General features: G+C 43.9%; 1 protein-coding gene across 2 annotated transcripts in view; it reads right to left on the bottom strand.

Moving 5' to 3' along the window:
- The window catches only part of CEP85 (centrosomal protein 85), a 124,658-nt gene that overhangs the window by 17,435 nt on the left and 85,763 nt on the right, over positions 1 to 21,460 (bottom strand). The gene's annotated exons all lie outside the window — the stretch shown is intronic.

Here is a 21,460-nt window from a genome sequence, read left to right as displayed (position 1 = left end):
AATTCAAAAAAGTTCATTTTTTCTCATTAATGTACACTCTGCACCCCATCTTGACAGAAAAAAAAAAAGCAGAAATTTTTGCAAATTTATATATAAAAAAACCCTGAAATATCACATGGTCATAAGGATTCCGACCCTTTGCTCAGTATTGAGTAGAAGCACCCTTTTGAGCTAGTACAGCCATGAGTCTTCTTTCAAATGATGCAACAAGTTTTTCACACCTGGATTTGGGGATCCTCTGCCATTGTTCCTTGCAGATCCTCTCCAGTTCCGTCAGGTTGGATGGTGGACAGCCATTTTCAGGTCTCTCCAGAGATGCTCAATTGGGTTTAGGTCAGTGCTCTGGCTGGGCCAGTCAAGAATGGCCACAGAGTTGTTCTGAAGCCACTCCTTTATTATTTTAGCTGTGTGCTTAGGGTCATAGACTTGACCAAAGGTTCACTTTCCAACACGACAGAGGTCTAGAGCACTCTCGAAGAGGTTTTCATCCAGGATATCGCTGTACTTGGCAGTATTCATGTTTCTTTCAATGGCAACCAGTCGTCCTGTACCTGCAGCTGAAAAACACGCTCATAGCATGATGCTGCCACCACGTTTAACTGTTGGGATTGTATTGGGCAGGTGGTGAGCAGTGCCTGGTTTCTATGCACAAACCACTTAGAATTATCACCAAAAAGGTCTATCTTCGTCTCACCAGACCATAGAATCTTATTTCTCATGGTCTGGGAGTCCTTAAAGTGTTTTTTAGCAAACTATGCGGGCATTCATATGTCCTGTGTTGAGGAGAGGCTTCCGTCGGGCCACTCTGCCATAAAGACAATACTGGTGGAGGGCTGCAGTGATAGTTAACTTTGTGGAACTTTCTCCCATCTCCCCACTGCAACTCTGGAGCGGAGCCACAGTAATCTTGGGGTTATTCTTTACCTCTCTCACCAAGACTCTTCTCCCACGATCGATCAATTTGGCTGGACAGCCAGATCTAGGAAGACTTCCGGTGGTCCCAAATGTTTTCCATTTAAGGATTGTGGAGGCCACTAAACTCTTAGGAACCTTGAGTACTGCACAAAATTGTGTTGTAACCTTGGCCAGATCTGTGCCTTTCCACAATTCTGTCTCTGAGCTCCTTGGCCAGATCTCTTGACCTCATGATTGTCATTTGGTCTGACATGCACTGTGAGGTCTTAGGCTTGGTTCCCATTGCGTTAATGGGAAAGCGCTAACGAACAGCGTTGCACGGCGAAATTAACGCCGTGCAACGCGTCCGTTAGCGCGCCCATTCACGGCAATGGGAACGCGCAGCACTAGCGCGTGCCAAGTTCGGCACGCGCTAGCGACGCGCCGGTGTTTGCTGGCGCACCCGCGGTCCGTTCCCCGCTCTCGCAGATCGGGGATCTGCGAGAGCGGGGACGTTACCGCGACCCCAGGACGCGGCCACATTAAAAACATTGCGTTAGCGCAACCCACTAGCGCTAAACGGGTTGCACTAACGCAATGTGACCCTAGCCTTATATAGACAGGTGTGTGCCTTTCCAAACCAAGTCCTATCAGTTTAATTAAACACAGCTGGACTCCAATGAAGGAGTAGAACCATCTCAAGGAGGATCACAAGGAAATGGACAACATGTGACTTTAATATGAGTGTCTGAGCAAAGGGTCTGAATACTTATGACCATGTGATATTTCAGTTTTTCTTTTTTATTAAATTTGCAAACATTTCTACTTTTCTGTTTTTTTCAGTCAAAATGGGGTGCAGAGTGTACATTAATGAGAAAAAAAATACATATATATATCTACTATATAATTGTCTAAGGGTCACTTCCGTCTGTCTGTCACGGATATTCATTGGTCGCGGCCTCTGTGTCATGGAAATCCAAGTCGCTGATTAGTCGCGGCAAAACAGCCACGACCAATCAGCGACGGGCACAGTCCGGAAGAAAATGGCAGCTCCTTCCTCCCCGCAGTCAGTGCCTGGCGCCCGCATACTTCCCTCCAGTCACCGCTCACACAGGGTTAATGCCGGCGGTAACGGACCGCATTATGCCGCGGGTAACGCACTCCGTAACCGCTGCTATTAACCCTGTGTGTCCCCAACTTTTTTACTATTGATGCTGCCTATGTGGCATCATTAGTAAAAAGACCTAATGTTAAAAATAATAAAAAGACAAAAAACCTGCTATACTCACCCTCCGTTGTCCGACGATGCGCTCGCCGCCATCTTCCGTTCCCGGCGATGCATTGCGAACTTACCCAGAAGACTTAGCAGTCTCACGAGACCGCTAAGTCATCTGGGTAATTTCGCAATGCATCCTGGGAACGGAGGATGGCGGCAGCCGCGCGCGTATCGCCGGAGCTTCAGAGGATCCCGCCGGGTGAGTATATAACTATTTTTTATTTTAATTTTTTTTGACAGGGATATGGTGCCCACACTGCTGTATACTACGTGGGCTGTGTTAGATACCGCGTGGCTGCTATATACTACATAGGCAGTGTTATATACTGCGTGGGCTGTGTGATATACTCCGTGGGCTGTGCTATATATTACGTGGCCACTGTTATATACTACGTGGCTGCTATATACTGCATGGCCTGTGCTATATACTACGTGGCTGCTATATACTGCGTGGGCTGTGCTATATATTATGTGGCCAGTGTTATATACTACGTCGCCTGTGTTATATACTTCGTGGGCTGTAAATATATATATTTATTTCCACCTGGTCTCTTGTACCGATATATATATATATATACACACACATATATACACACACACACATCCTGGCTGTGCCATAAATATGCATCCTGGCTCTCAATATATTCAGCCTGGTCCCTCGTCCTGCCCCTCCCACATATGTCATCCTGGCCCCCTCATATATATCCATCCTGTCCCCACCCCCCCCGTATCCATCCTGGGCCCCCCATAAATCACCAGAGGTTTTTTCGGTTTTGCGTTTTCCGCTCCCCTCCTTCCCAGAGCCATAACTTTTTTATTTTTCAATATGACCATGTGAGGGCTTATTGTTTGCGGGACGAGTTGTACTTTTGAACGATACCATTGGTTTTAACCATGTCGTGTACTACAAAAAGGGAAAAAAAAGTCCAAGTGCGGTGAAATTGCGAAAAGAATGCAATCCCACACTTGTTTTTTGTTTGGCTTTTTTGCTAGGTTCACTACATGCTAAAACTGACCTGCCATTGTGATTATCCAGGTCATTACGAGTTCATAGACACCAAAGATGTCTAAGTGGTGAAAGAAATTTCCAAACTTTGCTTAAAAAAAATAAAAATAAATAAATCATAATTATAATATTGCACAATTTTCCAATACCCGTAGGTCTCCATTGTTTGTGATCTCGGGTTGGGTGAGGGATTACTTTTTGAGAGCCGAGCTGACGTTTTTAATTATACCATTTTGGTGCAGATACGTTCTTTTGATCACCAGTTTTTGAATTTTAATGCAATGTCGCGGCGACCAAAAAAAACACAGTTCTGGCTTTTTGACTATTGCTACGTCGCTTAGCGATCAGGTTAATCCTTTTTTTTTTTTTTTATTGCTAGAATGGGCGATTTTGTACACGAAGATACCAAATATATGTAGGCTTGATTTTATTTTATTAGTTTATTTTGAATGGGGCAAAAGTGGGGCGATTTGAACTTTTTTTTTTTTTTGCCAGGCTTTAATAGTCTCTATAGGAGACGAGAAGCTGGCACAATTCAATCAGATCTGCTACATAGAAGCGATGTTCAGATCGCCTCCATGTAGAAGGTATACTGACATGCTTTGAGCGCCGACCACTGGGTGGCGCTCATGGCAATCTGGCACTGAACCAGACCTCTGGCTGTCATGCCTATGAACCGATGACCCCCAATCGCATGACGGGTTCACCTGTATTTCCGGACCGATGGCCAGAAGCGTGATTTGACAGCGGCATATAACTGGTTAAAACCTGCGGGTGGATCGTGATTCCACTCATGTGGCTATTGTGGACACATGTCAGCTGTTCAAAACAGAAAAAGATGTGGGCTCACATCTGGAGCCCACATCAAAGCGGGGGATACCGACATTGGCGTACTATTACGCCCTATGTCGGTAAGGGCGTAATGAGAAAAATAAACTTTTTTGAATTTACCAAATGGCTGCAATTAAACAGCGAAACATACACTGTATGTCAGGTTTTAATTAAGTAGTTTTTTTTATTATTTTTTTTAGTAACCTATTAAAAGGACCAGGGATTTTTTTTTCCCCTTTCTTGCCTTCTTTCAAGAGCCATAACTATTTTTTTCATTGCTACAGACATTTTTTGTTGGACAAGTTAGTTTTGAATGGCAACATTCATTTTACCACATAACATATTGAAACGCGTGAAAAAAATTCCAAGAGTGTTGAAATGGTGAAAAAAAAATGCAATTCCATTATTTTTAGATTTTGTTCTTACAGCTTTCATTGTACAGTAAAATGACCTAGAAACATGATTGTCTATATCAGTCTGATCATGACATTACCAAATGTGCTTTATTATTAAAAAAAAAAAAATCAAAGTGCTGCAAAAAATTCAGAATATTGCAAAATTCCTAAACTCGTGACGTTGTTCTTTTTCTGTTTCTTGTACATACAAAGCTAGTTTTCAAACATTCAAAAGGGAGATGCAAAAATATGGAACTTTAGGAAAGCAGATTTCATGGTAACTGGGTCATGGTAACTGGGAATACCAACCGTAAGGGTATGTGCACACGTTCAGGATTTTTCGCGATAAAAGCACACAAAAAACGCATACATATGCATCCTATCATTTAGAATGCATTACGCAATTTTTGTGCACATGATGCGTTTTTTTTCTGTGAAAAAAAACGCATTGTGGTAAAAAAAAAAGCAGCATGTTCATTAATTTTACGGATTTTTCGTGTTTTTCCGCTATTTAATGCATTGGGAAAGCTCCGGAAAAAAAAAAAACGCAAAAAAAACGCATGCGGATTTCTGGCAGAAATGTCCGGTTTTTGTCAGGAAATTTCTGCAAGAAATCCTGAACGTGTGCACATAGCCTAAGTGGGGCATGTTTAAAGGGAAAGTGCAATCAAAAAATTTTTTTTACCACCAATTGAAAAAAATGTAAAGAATTAATGTTTACATTTTCTTAAAAAAATATAATGATTTGTTTGTACATTTAATAAAAATTGAAATGAAATTTTTTTTAAAAGGTTTGGCATTTCCACTTTTAAACACTAGGGGGGGGCAGCTACTGAAATTGGAAAAAAATCTAGTGTACAACTAGCTCACATTACAGCACTGCAGTAATAATGGGCGGAGTCTGCTGACGTGTGTGATGTCTCCTCTCCTCTCCTCCTGGGCGTTTGCTAAGGGATAAGAGATGATGAGATTTAGGAACATATTGTGCAGCCATTTTGTTAGTGACTGCAAAGTTATACCGACAAGTCGACGGTCAGAGGATGGCAGGCAGCAAGGATTCTGGGATATATATGGTGGAGGAAGCAGGGTGACATCAGCACAGAGTATTTCAGGAGCGCAGTGTGCTGGTCTGTGGGGGGCACCATGTTTGGTGCGCGGAGCAGCCAGGGATTGTACATAGAGCGCTGTCCTGAAAATACTCACCCAGCTCCCTCGTTGGCTGTCACTGCTTCCTCTCTTGGCCGCACCATCTACTGTATGCGGTCACATGGGGCCGCTCATTTACAGTAATGAATATGCGGCTCCACCACTATGGGAGGTGGAGCCGCATATTCATGACTGTAATCGGCGGCCCCACGTGACTGCATACAGTAGAAGGTGCGGCCAGGACAGGAAGCAGCGACAGCCAACGAGGGAGATGCGCAGTCGGTGGCGACATGAAGCTTTATTTTATACACGAAAAACCACAAAAAAAAAATGGATTATTCATATCTTCTCTGCAGCAAACGCTGCTGCACAGAAGATATGAATCGCGGCTTCAGCACCATGTGGGGGGACAGCGCTTACTGGAGCGCTGTCTCCTGCACGGCACAAGGACTGTACACGGACAACGTCCGTGTGCAGTACGTGTTTTACACGGACCCATTGACTTTAATGGGTCCGTGTAATACGTGCGCTCCCACGAACACTGACGTGTCTCCGTGTTTGGCACACGGAGACACGGTCCGCAAAAAATCAATGACATCTGCACAGATGCATTGATTTTAATGCGTCTACGTGTGTCAGTGGCTCCGGTACGTGAGGAAACTGTCACCTCACGTACCGGAGCCACTGACGTGTGAAACCGGCCTAACTGGAGGTCATGGTGCCCCCTCTATTACCCCAGACCCGCGTGCAGGTGATCAGCCAGAACCACCATAGAATGGGTCCCCTTTCTGAAGATAATACCGCCATATAGATCACACATAATACCACCATATACATCACACACAATACCATCATATACTTCTCAGTAATATACTGTAGATCACACAATACCCCCAAAGTGTTCTCACATATATGATTCACATAATGCCGCCATATACTGCTCACATAATACCGCCATATACTGCTCACATACCGTCATATAGATCACACACAATACCACCATGTAGATCACACATAAATCCATAATGTGTGGTCTTTATGGGAGTATTATGTGATAAATATATATATATGGCGGCATTTTTCTGTGATCCATATGGCATTGTGCTAGTCTGGGGGGGGGGGGCTCACACTCACAACTGTACACTTAAGGTACCGTCACGCTGAACGATATCGTTGCTTTTTGTGACGTAGCAACGATATCGTTAAGGAAATTGTTATGCGTGACAGCGACCAACGATCAGGCCACTGCTGGGAGATCGTTGGTCGCTTGGGAAAGTCCAGCACTTTGTGTGTGACGCCGATTCAGCGATGTCGTCACTGGTAACCAGGGTAAACATCGGGTTACTAAGCGCAGGGCTGCGCTTAGTAACCCGATGTTTACCCTGGTTACCGTTGTAAATGTAAAAAAATAAACACTACATACTTACATTCCCGGTGTCTGGTCATGTCCCTCGCCTTCAGCTTCCCGTGCTCGAGAAGTCTCAAGTAACAAGTATATTCGCTCATCACTATTAATAACCAGTAAATGCTATGCAGACTGCTGCGGGCTGACATTAATAAGATTAGGAAGGGGCCATGGATATTGTCCCCCCACAGGCTAAATACATCAGCTCTCAGGCGCCTATTAGATGCGCCTTTTCTGGCGCTTTGCCTGGCAATTCCCACTTGCCCTGTAGCAGTAGCAAGTGGGGTTCATATTTGGGGGGTTGATGTCACCTTTATATTGACCAGTGACATCAAGCTCACGGCTTAGTAATGGAAAGGCATCTATAAGACACATATCCATTACTAATCCTATAGTTGTATTGTAAATAAAGACACAGCCAGAATAACATCCTTTATTAATTTTAATTAAACCATACTTACCGAATGCATAATCCCTGACTCCCTCGTCTCCTGCAACAATAATAAACCACAATGGGAAAAGACATGCAGGGGGGAGAGGAGTGCATAGGAGAGGAGAGTGACCCATGGAGAGCGACCCATGCAGGGGGAGAGGAGTGTATAGGAGAGGATTAGATAGTGACTGCCGAGCCGTGTATTTAATCCTATCCTGTGTGATACGGTGCTGAGCCGTGTATCTAATCCTATCTTAATAATCTTTAATAATAATCTTTATTTTTATATAGCGCTAACATATTCCGAGGCGCTTTACAGGTTGCACACATTATCATCGCTGTCCCCGATAAGGCTCACATTCTAAATTCCCTATCAGTATGTCTTTGGAATGTGGGAGGAAACTGGAGTACCTGGAGGAAACCCACGCAAACACGGAGAGAACATACAAACTCTTTGCAGATGTTGTCCTTGGTGGGGTTTGAACCCAGGACTCCAGCGATGCAAGGCTGCAATGCTAACCACTGCGCCACCGTGTTGCCCAAGTGCCGCCACTGTCTGCTACCCAAGACAGGTTTAGATACCCGAGACAGGATTAGATACCCGACTCACCAGTCAGCATCACACAGGACAGGATTAGAATACACACACAGGTAGCAGTGGTAGGTAGTATATATGGAGGCAGGTAGTGGTGGAATATATAGGGGCAGGTAGCAGTGGTAGGCACTCTATATACAGTACAGACCAAAAGGTTGAACACACCTTCTCATTTAAAGATTTTTCTGTATTTTCATCACTATGAAAATTGTACATTCACACTGAAGGCATCCAAACTATGAATTAACACATGTGGAATTATATACTTAACAAAAAAGTGTGAAACAACTGAAATTATGTCTTATATTCTAGGTTCTTCAAAGTAGCCACCTTTTGCTTTGATGACTGCTTTGCACACTCTTGGCATTCTCTTGATGAGCTTCAAGAGGTAGTCACCGGAAATGGTCTTCACTTTACAGGTGTGCCCTGTCAGGTTTAATAAGTGGGATTTCTTGCCTTATAAATGGGGTTGCGACCATCAGAAAAATCTTGAAATGAGAAGGTGTGTCCAAACTTTTGGTCTGTACTGTAGATATGAGGATGGTCGTATTAAGACCTGACCCGGCTTATCTTCCAAAGGAAGGTAAAATTTCATGAGTCAAGAAATTATCCTGCCCACCTTTTTGTAATAACCCTGAGAATTCAGTGGAGGAGAAATTTCAGAATCTTGATGTTAGAAGGGCACTATTCCAGTATATGTCTATGACCTCCCAGTGGAGGAAAGCCCAGTCCCTGTTTGTAGCCTTTTAGGGTAGTTGGAAGGGTAACGATATAACAAAAAACACCGTTGCAAGATGGATTAGGGAGGCCATTAGCCTACAATGCTAGTGGTGCTCTGATACCCGACTGCATCAAGGCTCACTCCACCAGTGCTGTGGCAACCTCCTGGACAGAAAAAGTGGAGTTATCGACTGATCAAATTTGTAAGGCTGCTCACCATCTAGTTTCTTTAACCCCTTTCTGACCTCAAACGGGATAGTACGTCCGAGGTCAGTTCCCCTGTTTTAATGTGGGCTCTGTCGGTGAACTTGCATCAAAGCTGAGACATGTCAGCTGTTTTGTACAGCTGACATGTGCCTACAATAGCAGCGAGTGGAATCGCAATCCACCCGCCATTAACTAGTTAAATGCCGCTGTCAAACGTGGCCGGCAGCGACCCAGGATTTCCGTTACAGACAAACAGACGGAAGTACCCCTTAGACAATTATATAGATTTATATATGTATATATGTGATAAAGGACTATCAGCTGTGTATCCACCAGACTTCTGCACAACACAACTGATGGTCCCAACCCATTTATAAGGCAAGAAATCCCACTTATTAAACCTGACAGGGCACACCTGTGAAGTGAAAACCATTCCCGGTGACTACCTCTTGAAGCTCATCAAGTGAATGCCAAGAGTGTGCAAAGCAGTCATCAAAGCAAAAGGTGGCTACTTTGAAGAACCTAGAATATAAGACATTTTCAGTTGTTTCACACTTTTTTGTTAAGTATATAATTCCACATGTGTTAATTCATAGTTTTGATGAATTCAGTGTGAATGTACAATTTTCATAGTTATGAAAATACAGAAAAATCTTTAAATGAGAAGGTGTGTCCAAACTTTTGGTCTGTACTATATGTATAAGGAGGGTTTGTAGAAAGGGCCGGTATATCACTCATCCTATGGGCTGATGTCAAAGCTACCAATATAATCATTTTGAGGGTAAGATACTTAGCAGACAACTCCTGCACGGGTTCAAATGGGTCTTTGGTCAATGCTTCTAGCACAAGGTTTAGATACCATGGGGGATCCCAGTGATTGGGACTGGTCTGAACACATCACAGGATTTTATAAACCTTGATATCCACTTATTGGCCGTAAGGTTACAAGTACATAATGCCCCCAAAGCGGATACTGGGACCTTAAAAGTACCATTAGCTAACCCCAGTTTGAACCCAGTCAGAAATAACTCTAGGATGGGTCCAACAGGAGGCTTTTGACCTAATGCCTTCCCTGAAAATCCCAAGAATTATTTCCATGTCCTACCATAAATTCTCGTTCTAGGCTTTGTACTTCTTAGCAAGGCAAAAACCAACCCTGGAGAAAACACTGTTACTCAATACTGCCTTTTCAAATTCCACACTGTCTTAGGAAGTCTACCTTGGAGTTTTCTGCTCCCCTTATGTGCAGTGCTGTAAGGGATATCAGATGTTGCTCTGCTACCTGAAATAATTTGTTCACGACTTCCATTAAGGAGTGAGACCTTGTCCACCCATGGTGGTTGACATATGCCACCGTAGCTCGGTTGTCCAACATAACTCAGACATGGTGACCCAGGAGGAGAGAAAGAAAGCACTCTAAAACCTCTCACCGCCCACTATTCTTTTAGGATTAATGACTTTCCTTTAATCGGGGAGCGTCCAAGACCCCTGAATTGTATGACTCCTCAGGTGTGCCCCCCCATTCCGAGTTGCCCGCATCGTTTGTTATGTTGTTTATTAGCCTCACCCATTGGACTCCTGGTGTTAAATTTGCCCTGTCAACCATGAGAGGGAGTTTCTTACCTCTAAAGACAGTTCCAAATTTCCTTCTAAATACCCTTTTAGAAATCTTTGCACAGACAGGATTTCCCACTGAAGCTGTCTAGTGTGGAACTGGGCCCATCTGACTCCTGGGATGCAAGATGTTACGATTACCAACAAGGACATAGCTTTCCCTAAGGCCATCTTTGGAAGCTCTATGGCTGCCAAGGCCAGGGTTACAACCTTGTCCTGGGGTAAGAAACAAATCTGAAATTTAGAATGCAGAACTCTTACAGGTTTTAGCCTTTGAGTGTTAACCATCCAGATTTTGTAAGATGAATGTCACTTCTTTCAACTGTATAGCACAGTGGTCCTCTGATTTTCCTACTATGAGGAAGTGGTCTAGGTAAGGAACTATAACTGTTACAGATGCGTAGAAAGGCTGTCATCTCTGCTATTAACTTGGTGAAGACCCTTGAAGCTACCGACAACCCGAATGGAGGGGCTCTGAATTGATAATGTCTAATCCTTCCTTGTATGTGTAGGGCCACTCTTCGGTATCGCTGATGGTCTGGATGGCTCGGGATTTGATAGTAAGCAACCTTTAAAAAAAAAAAAAAAAAAAAAAACGACAACCACCATAAAAATTGTGGTGAAGAAGTTTTATGGCCGTATTCAGAGATTCAATGTTGAAAGTGTGATTTCTTTTTATCCAGCGATTGAGACTCTTCAGATTGATTATAGTCCTGAATGAGCCATCTTTTTGTTTTTTTAAACAAGAAGAAAGGGGGGGAAATCAGATCCCCTTTTTGTTTGTCCGAGATGTCGCATAGAACCTGCTTCTCTACTAAGCCCAAGATCTGTCTCTAGGGCAAGCTGTTCTTCAGCTGATCTTCTGATGTGGGTGATTACAAAAGATTGAAGCAGCATATGGTAGAATTCTATTTACAGGTCTCCTTACTATACCAAGTGCTGGAGATGTCCTCCCAGGACTGAATGAAGAAAGCAAGCCTTCACCCTACTGCTGGCCTGGTGTCATGGTGAGCATTTTTTGGAAGCGCAGGAGGGACCGGGGAACATGAACTCAGTCTATCATTCTTAAATTCCCACTTTTTCTCCCTTGATGACGTCCCCTACTATTTTTTTCCCCTCCAAAAAGAAGTCTTCCTCAAATCTCCTGAAGATCCCGGAAAGCTTTTTCTGGTCCCCAGCTCTTTCTAGGATGTCGTCCAACTTTTTCCCAAACAAACATTGGCCATCACATGGTATACAGCATAGTTTATTTTTTAATTGTAGATCTCCTGGACAGCTCATGAATCATAAGGCACGTCTTGTTGTATTTGACATTCTGGCAGACCAATCCACTCATTTCACAGAGTCAGCGGATGAGTCCGCTAGGAATACTGCGGCTCCGTACAAGAAGGGCAGGTTAGACAAAATTTTAAATCATGGTTTTATTTTTGAGCTGTTACTCCAGCTGTTGCAGCCAAATCATAATGGGAGCGGGTGGTACAAGTTTTGGCAATCACGGCTTCAGACCCCACCTGCTGCCACTTCCCATGTGTGCCTTAGATATGCTTCTACCTTTTTACCCAACGGATCTCTGAGAACCCCTGAAACCTCAAAGGGTAGAGCTGACCTCTGATGATCTTAAAAGCGTACCATCGATCCTAAGTACCTTTTCCCATGACTAAATCTTTTTCCTCAAAAGGGTATCTCCTTTTCAAGGATGAGTACAAAGCACCAGTTTTCTCCAATTTCCTCCAAACTCTAAAAAAAGGAGTCCATGGATCTTACTATTGACCCGAAAAGTAGTTACTTTTTGCCCTCTAACCCTTCATACATCAAGGATTTAGCAGTCTTCTCCACCTTCTAGCCCATTGTTGATCTAATGCCTTTAAGTAGCTTATCTGTATCCTCAACCCGAAAGCACGATCTGACCCCCATGTCACTGTCCAAGGAGGATGAGGACTCGCTATGGTATTGTCCTTCCAGAAAATGGATATGAGTCAGAAGAAACGTCCCTAACTTTTTTTTAATAGGGTTTTTAGGGAGCCTTCCACTTCAGATCTGATAACAGACTAAGGCTATGTGCACACATTGCGGATTCTCTGCAGATCCGCAGCGTTTTTTGCGGTGCAGAAACACTGCAGATCCGCAATTTATTTTCAGTACAATGTAAATCAATGAGAAAAAAAAAAAAAGCTGTGCACACGTTGCGGAAAATCCACTGCGAAAACGCTGCGGTTTAAAAGAAGTAGCATGTCACTTTTTTGCGGATCTGCAGCGTTTTTGTATCCATTCCATTATAGAAATCCGCCGGGGTAAAACTGCAGCAAATGCGCAAAAAACCACGCAGCAAAAACGCACAAAAACGCTGCGGATCCGCACAAAAAAACGCGACAAATCCGCAGGTGCGTTTTCTGTCAGGAGAGGCAGAATCTGCACCAGAAATTCCTAAGCCTAATCCGCAACGTGTACACATAGCCTTAAGGCTTGCTGCAAAGTCATAGGTCTCCTCGCTAATAGTCCTGTGGATGCAGTCTGAACAGACATCTTTCTGCAAGTCCACAGCTAGCTTTTTTTGGCATAGTTTTCTAGACCTCGCCTAATGATTTAAACAAACAATAAGGGGCCTATTAACAAATAGTGACATTCACGAAGATCACTCTCCACCCGCTGTCACTTAAGGGTGCCGGATTCTGTTGTGGGATACGCAATGGGACCCGTGAATGGTGCTTTAATTGTACCTGAAGCTTGACCCAAGGACCCATAGGAGTAATATCCTCCCTTTATACCTTTCTGCTGAACTCTAAAATCCCATCTACTTAGCTCGCTGTGGAGAGTAAGTGGCGGCAGCTGATCCTATTTATCACTGATGGTCAGTGGAGTGATAACCTAGAAGCACACACGATGGTGTCACCTACTGCAAATAATAAATTAATACAGTTGTATATTCTCCATCAGTCCTACCTGACCCCAAGTAGATTGCATAAATTTGGTAGAGGGGCGACTGATGACTGTCACAGATGTGGGGAATCCGGAGCGGACTTCTGGCACCTCATTTGGAACTGCAGGAATATACGGCGATATTGGTCTGAGGTTGTAGACACACTGGAGCGGATACTGATGATACCGATCGAATGTAGACAAGAATTGTGTATTCTCGGGGCCGTAGATGAGGAGATGTGGAACCACCATGATAGAATATTTCTTAGGGAAACTATTTACGGCTAGGAAAGCGATAGTTCTGAGATGGATGGAGGGGGGGAACTCCTTTGATTAATCAATGGAAGAAACTTGTGAATGATGTAATACCTTATGAAAATGTACTATGCAGGAACAGAGGATGTCCTTAAAAATTTCAGAAGATTTGGGAAAAGTGGTGCGACTCGCCACTACCGCACCTGGCTCCCGGCGCTCTGGCCTCCTCAATCTCGCGATATTGTCACCCCTGATTTGAGATTGAGAACGCGACGATCTATGTGGGATTATTAATAATAATAATAACAATATCTATTATAATGTGATTTGATATACCATTCATTGGAGACCCATTGATTAGGAAGTGCAGTGCTTGGAAAATGTATTATATTGAATGCTATGTTTTATTTGTTTGTTTATATATTTTATTATTGAAGGTATTCTGTCATATCTATGTCAGTTTAATTTTGAGATGTGGATTATTTTGATGATATGCCGCGATATCATATGTTTGTTACCTTATTTTGTGGAATCCTTCAATAAAACTAGTTTAAAAAAAATAAATAAAATAACGTACCTGAAGGCCGGCGCCAAAGGCACGCAGTCTGCTCTTCCGGACACCATGACAGGGCTGGGTAAGCTTTTTCTTTCATCTTCGCTGCTGTATATCAGCACAAAGTTCCCATCAAGGACAGGAAACCAACGGATGTGGGGAGAGAGTAACCTCCCTTTTATTTCCGAATGTTTCCTGTTCTTGCGGGGTGGATCCCTCTCTTAGATGTGCCGTTATGGGTGAAGGGAAAGTAATATTGTGAGGTTATGATGAAATGAATGTGGTCATTCAAAATTACAACTCGGGAGTTATTCCCTCACCCATACAAAACACTTATGAACTGCCAGCGAGCCCAAGACTGGAGCTCTGTTAGCCTGAGAAAACCTACAATCTGCTCAATATCTGTGGGACTGTTGAGTCCACCTCTCAGCTATTTCCAGCAGTCTAGTAGTCAATTAATGTTACAGATGTCACGAATGTGAACCATCAGTCTATTAGAGACAGGGCTGCAGGGTCCACTTCTCAGGTTTCCAGAGCTGATGTTAGGATTGCTATAGGTTCGTGGGATTTGTTTTTTTGGGGGGGTTCGGAATGATCCTTTGGATAAGGAATAACTTCTATTTTGGAGGGATTAAGCCTAAAAAAGAAACTCCGCTCCCAAAAATAAAAACTGACAACATTTGAAATGACTATTTTTTACACGGTCAATGATTTGTAGTACAGGTGATAACTTTTTGATGTAATTTCAGTTCTTCATTACAAAAAAAGTGAAACTCTATATAATGAGTCATTACAGTGTGATCTATTTCAAGTGTTTATTTCTGTTAATGTTGAAGATTATGGCTTACAGACAATGAAAACCCAATGTCATTATCTCAGTAAATTAGAATAATTATAAACAATGCAAAGGCTTCCTAAGCACTTAAAAAGGGTCCTTTAGATTGTTTCAGTAGTCTCCACAATAATGGGGAAGACTGCTGACTTGACAGATGTCCAAAAGGCAATCATCGACACCCCACAAGGAGGGTAAGCCACAAAAAGTCATTACTAAAGAAGCTGGCTGTTCACAGAGTGTTGTATCCAAGCATATTAATGGAAAGTTGAGTGGAAGGAAAAAAAGTGTGGTAGAAAAAGGTGCACAAACAACTTGGATAACTGCAGCCTGGAAAGGATTGTGTGTCAAGCCACTCATGACCACTAGATAATGCCAGACGTGTTTTACCTGGGCCATGGAGAGAAGGAACTGGATTGTTGCTCAGTGGTCCAAGGTGTTTTAAGATTAAAGTAAATGTTGCATTTCAATTGGAAATCAAGATCCCAGAGTTTGGAGGAAGAGGGGAGAGGCACACAATCCAAGCTGCTTGAGGTCTAGTGTGAAATTTCCACAATCAGTGATGGTTTGGGGAGCCATGTCATCTGCTGGTGTAGGTACACTGATTTATCAAGACCAAAGTCAGTGCAGCTGTCTAACTGGAAATTTTAGTGCACTTCATGCTTCCCTCTGCTGATAAGCTTTTTGGAGATGGAAATTTCATTCTCCAGCAGGACTTGGCACCTGTCCACACTGCCAAAAGCATCAATACCTGGTTTAAAAACAACAGTATTACTGTGCTTGATTGGCCAGCAAACTCACCTGACCCTTAGCCCCATAGAGAATCTATGGGGCATTGTCAAGAGGAGGCTGAAGGCAGCTATCAAAGCAACCTGGGTTTCCATAACACCTCAGCAGTGCCACAGGCTGATTGCCTCCATGCCACGCCGCATGATGCAGTAATTGATGCAAAAGGAGCCCCGACCAAGTATTGAGTGCATTTACTAAACATACATTTCAGTAGGCCAAAATTTCGGATTTTAAAATTATTTTTAAAGCTGGTGTTATAAAGTATTCTATTTTAGTGATGACTTTTGGGTTTTCATTGGCTGTAAGCTATAATCATCAACATTAACAGAAATACCGTAAACACTTGAAATAGATCACTCGGTTTGTAATGACTATATAATATATGAGTTTCACTTTTTGTATTGAAGAACTGAAATTAACTTTGATGATATTCTGATTTTGTGAGAAGCATCTGTATCTACAATTCATGGTTGCTTTATAAAAATTTTTTTCTTTATTTTTCTATCCATGGAGCTGTGTGAGGGCGTGTTTTTTTTTCTGCGCTGAACTGACATTTTTATAAATAGAAAAAAAACTACAATAAAAAGCTATCAAAGTTGTGCTTCCCCCCCCCCCCCAAAAAAAAAACAAAAAACAAAAACAAAATAAACAAAAATAGGTATTAAGCTTACCGTTAATGATGTTTCCAGGAGTCCATCCTGACAGCACCCTGGAGGACGTCCTCCTCCCCTTGCTGGGACAGGAAACACACGAGTTTAAAAGGTCAAGTCCCACCCACAGACCTCAGTGTTGTAACAAGAACCGCGTCAAGGAAATGCAGAAAAAATTTTGTTTAATGGTAACAAACATATTACATTATAACCAGGAACATATTACATCATATGCTAGGAATAGGTTACAAACATGCTAGAATACCATGCATAATATAATACAGGGAGGGAACTACCCGTGCTGTCAGGATGGACTCCTGGAAACATCATTAACGGTAAGCTTAATACCTATTTTCCAGGACGTCCTCCTGACAGCACCCTGGAGAGTACCAAAGCACCTCCTCAGGGTGGGATTACCGCTTGGAGAACCTTTCTCCCAAATGCAGTATGCTGACCAGACAAAACATCAAGTTTATAGTGTTTGCAAAAGGTATTGGCACTAGCCCATGTCGCGGCCTTACAAATCTGTTCTAGAGAGGCGCCTGCCCTCTCTGCCCAAGAAGTAGCTATCCCTCTAGTCGAATGTACATGGAGACCCTCCGGAGGAGAGAGCCCTTCAGATTGGTAGGCCTCAGAGATTACCGACGTGATCCACCATGCAATAGAGGCCTTAGAGGTTTTTTACCCCTATTCTTGCCCCCATACAAAATGAATAGGTTTGGGTCAATGCGCCAAGCGTTGGTGGCTGCCAGGTAGTCTAGAACTGCCTGCCTGACATCCAGCGAATGAAGGGCCTTTTCTTTAGCACCAGAGGAGAGACCTTCTTACACGATGTGATAGTTCTAAAGTAATGTCCAGAGAAGACAGACTCCTGTCCCATCTGGAAAGAATCAATTTCTGCAGTGGTCTTGAATGGAACTGAGCCCATCTTACGCACGGAATACAGGCCGTCATTAGGCCGAGGACTCGCATGGCCGTCCTTGTTGTCACCCTGTGCTCCAGCAGGAGCCGAATCTGAGACTGTATTGCAATCAGCTTGCACTCGGGTAAGAGGGATATTCTGTTCATTGAATCCAGACATACTCCCAGAAAAGTCTTCCTGCACTCTGGAGTTAAATCGGATTTTCGCCAATTTATGACCCAACCAAGTTCTTCCATCACCGAAATAGTTCGGTTCCTGTGGTCTGATAGAATTTCTGGCGTTCTTGCCACCAGGAGAAAGTCGTCTAGATAAGGGATTATTCTGATCCCCTGATTTCTTAGGAAAGCGACAATCTCCGACACCAGCTTTGTGAAGATACGAGGTGCTGAGGCAAGACCAAATGGAAGGCACTGAAACTGGAAGTGACAGGTCCCGGACGGCAGAACTACCGCAAACCTCAGAAGCCTCTGAGAAGAAGGGTGGACGGGAACCTGATAATAGGCACTCTTTAGATCTAGAGTGCACATCACAGCATTCTGATCTATTAGGAGTATTGCCGAACGGATGGATTCCATACGAAACCTCTTGTACCTGACCCAGGCATTCAGAGGTTTCAGATTTATTATAGTGCGAGATTCGCCGGACGGTTTCATTATGGAAAAAAGGGAGGAGTAATGCCCCAGGCCTATTTCCAGAGATGGTACTGGAATTATGACCTCTGAGGAGAGCATCTCCATTAGGTCTATCAACATGGGAGAGTCTCGCGATACTACCGTAGGACTGATGAATCTGTCTGGTGGGGGGGGGGGGGAGTAGAACTCGATATTGTAGCCTTCTGAGATGGTCCGAAGGACCCACTGATTTTGGGTGATCCGGGCCCAATTGTGCGAAAATTGGCGGAGCCGACCCCCTATAAGACTGGCGTCATTGCGATTTAGATTTTGAGGAAGGGCTGAAGAAGAAACCTCTGTTTTTATAGCCCTGGCTACGGGAGCCCCTATAAGATCCTCTATTGGATCTGCCTCCTCTAAACTCAGACTGCCTTCTGAAGGGGAATCCTCTCCGAAAGGACTGGGGCTTCTTAGATTTCTCCTCTGGAAACCCCTTCTTTTTGTCGGAGGCTGACTCCAGAATAGTATCCAGAGAGGGTCCAAAAACCCTTTCACCTGAGAAGGGAATTGAACATAATTTAGATTTAGAAGCATTATCCCCTGACCAGGACCTTAGCCAGACCGCCCTCCTAGCCGCGTTAGATTAGGAACTGCATCTGGCCGAAAATCTGACTGACTCAGCAGTCATATCAGACAGATAAGCCGTGGCAGATTTCATTATAGGAAGAGAATTTATGATTTCGGATCTCGGGGTCTTATTGGATAGGTGCTCCTCCAATTGACCCATCCATAGGTACATAGACCGAGCTACCGAAGTAGCAGCTATATTTTTTTTTATTAGAGCCGCAGAAGATTCCCAGGCTCTTTTTAACAATATGTCAGCCTTCCTATCCATAGGATCGCGCAGGTTTGATGAGTCCTCAAAAGGTATGGCCGTTTTCTTAGCCACCTTTGCCACAGGAACGTCTATTTTAGGAACTTCGTCCCATAATTTTATGTCTTCAGGCTCATAAGGTAGACGAGCTTTAAAGTCCTTGGATAACACCAGCCGGCGTTCTGCCTCTTTCCATTCTTCCAGAATCATGGCCTTAATGTGCTCGCTAACCGGAAATACTGTCTGCTGACGTGACATAAGTCCCCCAAACATCAAGTCCTGCCTGGTCTGTGGTTTAGATGTCTCCTCTATTTGCATAGTGCATCGCACCGCCTGCACCAGATCATTTGTGTCTTCTGCCTGGAAGAGGTATTTTCTTTGATAATCTTGGCTTCCTGACGGAAGCTCTCCCTCTTCCTCTGAGACAAAGTCCTCTGAGTTAGACTTGTCCTCAGAAGTAACCTCCTGTTCTCTTAAATCCTGCTCCCGTCTGGCCCGCTTACGGCTGGGGATAGGACTGGATTTCTGCACCATGGTGGACAAAGAAGCTTGTACTTCTTCACGTATAAGGGATCTCATTTCAGCCAGCAGTGTGGGTTGCTCGTCCCTTACGACCTTAGCTGTGCAGTCCCCGCATAAGGATTTCCCATGGGAGTCCGGGAGCTTCATATTACAAAGTGGACATCTAAAGGATTTCCCAGATGCCTTGCCGGATTTCTTAATCTGAACAGGAGGACCCGCGGGGTTTCCCTTATCCTTAAATGACATAAGAAGGGATAAGCACTGGGGTGAGCCTGCTTCTGCATATAGATAGGGGAACTTGCGCCATGCGCACTTACCCCCTCCTCGGTTGGAGTGCTTGCTTCCATGATGAGGGTAGCAGGTCCCCGCAGCTCTCAGCGCCAGATCAGGAGCGCTTCTGCCGCTGTGCGATTCACTGCACGCTTTCCCCCCGCACATACAGCGTTACCGGAAGTAGCGGTAACGAAATGCCAACGGACCGGAAGTGACGCGTTCTGACGACTTCCTGCCTGGAGACGCCGTTCTGGATACCACGCTGCCCAGGATGGCCGCACACCGCGTGGATAGCGTCCGCAGCCGAGAGCCTCCCACCGGGAGGAGCGGCTGCCACCAGGAGCCGCGTCCCACTCCTGGTCTTTGGAGCAGAGGGACCCCCCACCGGAGGGTTTCTGCCCTGAGCCTCTTGACAGGGGGAAGGGTATTGGCAAGCCGCACGATCCCCCTGAGCTCCGGTAAGTCCTGCGCAGCTTCTCACTCGTGCGTCCCTTCCTTGGAGGGACAGGAAAAACACTGAGGTCTGTGGGTGGGACTTGACCTTTTAAACTCGTGTGTTTCCTGTCCCAGCAAGGGGAGGAGGACGTCCTCCAGGGTGCTGTCAGGAGGACGTCCTGGAAATTCTGGGTTTTTCTTCATCTTTTCTGAATTTAGTATAGTTCAACAACTTAATATGTTGATTGTTCAGACAATGGAGCACGATGATACCAAATATGCTTTATTTTTTTTATTTTTTTCAAGGTGAGAAAGATTGTACATACTAAAAAATGATAGTGTTGGCCCCCTTAAAAATAATCTGGGTGAAATGGTGGATGAAGATGAAAAAAGTCATTCAGCATATTGGCTTTTTCCTCAATCAGTATTTCCACAAGAAAATCCCATGGCAGACAAAATGACTAGTGATAAAAATTCCCCATTAAATGTCACCTGCTTAACCCAGCAGGAAGTACGTCGGCGTCTAAAAATCACTAAAATTGACAAATCTCCGGGCCCGGATGGGATACACCCCCGAGTACTGCAGGAATTAAGTACAGTCATTGATAGACCATTATTTTTAATCTTTAAAGACTCCATAATAACAGGGTCTGTACCACAGGACTGGCGTATAGCAAATGTGGTGCCAATATTCAAAAAGGGGACAAAACTGAACTCGGAAATTATATGCCAGTAAGCTTAACCTCCACTGTGGGTAAAATCCTGGAGGGCATTCTAAGGGATGCTATACTGGAGTATCTGAAGAGGAATAACCTCATGACCCAGTATCAGCACGGGTTTACTAGGGACCGTTCATGTCAGAATAATCTGATCAGCTTCTATGAAGTAGTAAGCTCTGGACTGGACCAAGGGAATGCAGTGGACGTAGTGTATATGGACTTGTCAAAAGCTTTTGATACGGTGCCACACAAAAGGTTGATACATAAAATGAGAATAATGGGGATAGGGGAAAATATGTGTAAGTGGGTTAAGAGCTGGCTCAGGGATAGGAAAAAAGGGTGGTTATTAATGGAGCACACTCGGACTGGGTCGCGGTTAGCAGTGGGGTACCACAGGAGTCAGTATTGGGCCCTCTTCTTTTTAACATTTATTAACGACCTTGTAGGGGGCATTCAGAGCAGAATTTTAATATTTGCAGATGACACTAAACTCTGCAGGGTAATCAATACAGAGGAGGACAATTTTACATTACAGGATGATTTATGTAAACTAGAAGCTTGGGCTGATAAATGGCAAATGAGCTTTA

The sequence above is a fragment of the Ranitomeya imitator genome, chromosome 3 (genome assembly GCF_032444005.1).
Source record: "Ranitomeya imitator isolate aRanImi1 chromosome 3, aRanImi1.pri, whole genome shotgun sequence".
Lineage (NCBI taxonomy): Eukaryota > Metazoa > Chordata > Amphibia > Anura > Dendrobatidae > Ranitomeya > Ranitomeya imitator.
The sequence above is the reverse complement of the archived record's forward strand: the minus strand, read 5'-3'. Positions and strand labels throughout refer to the sequence as shown.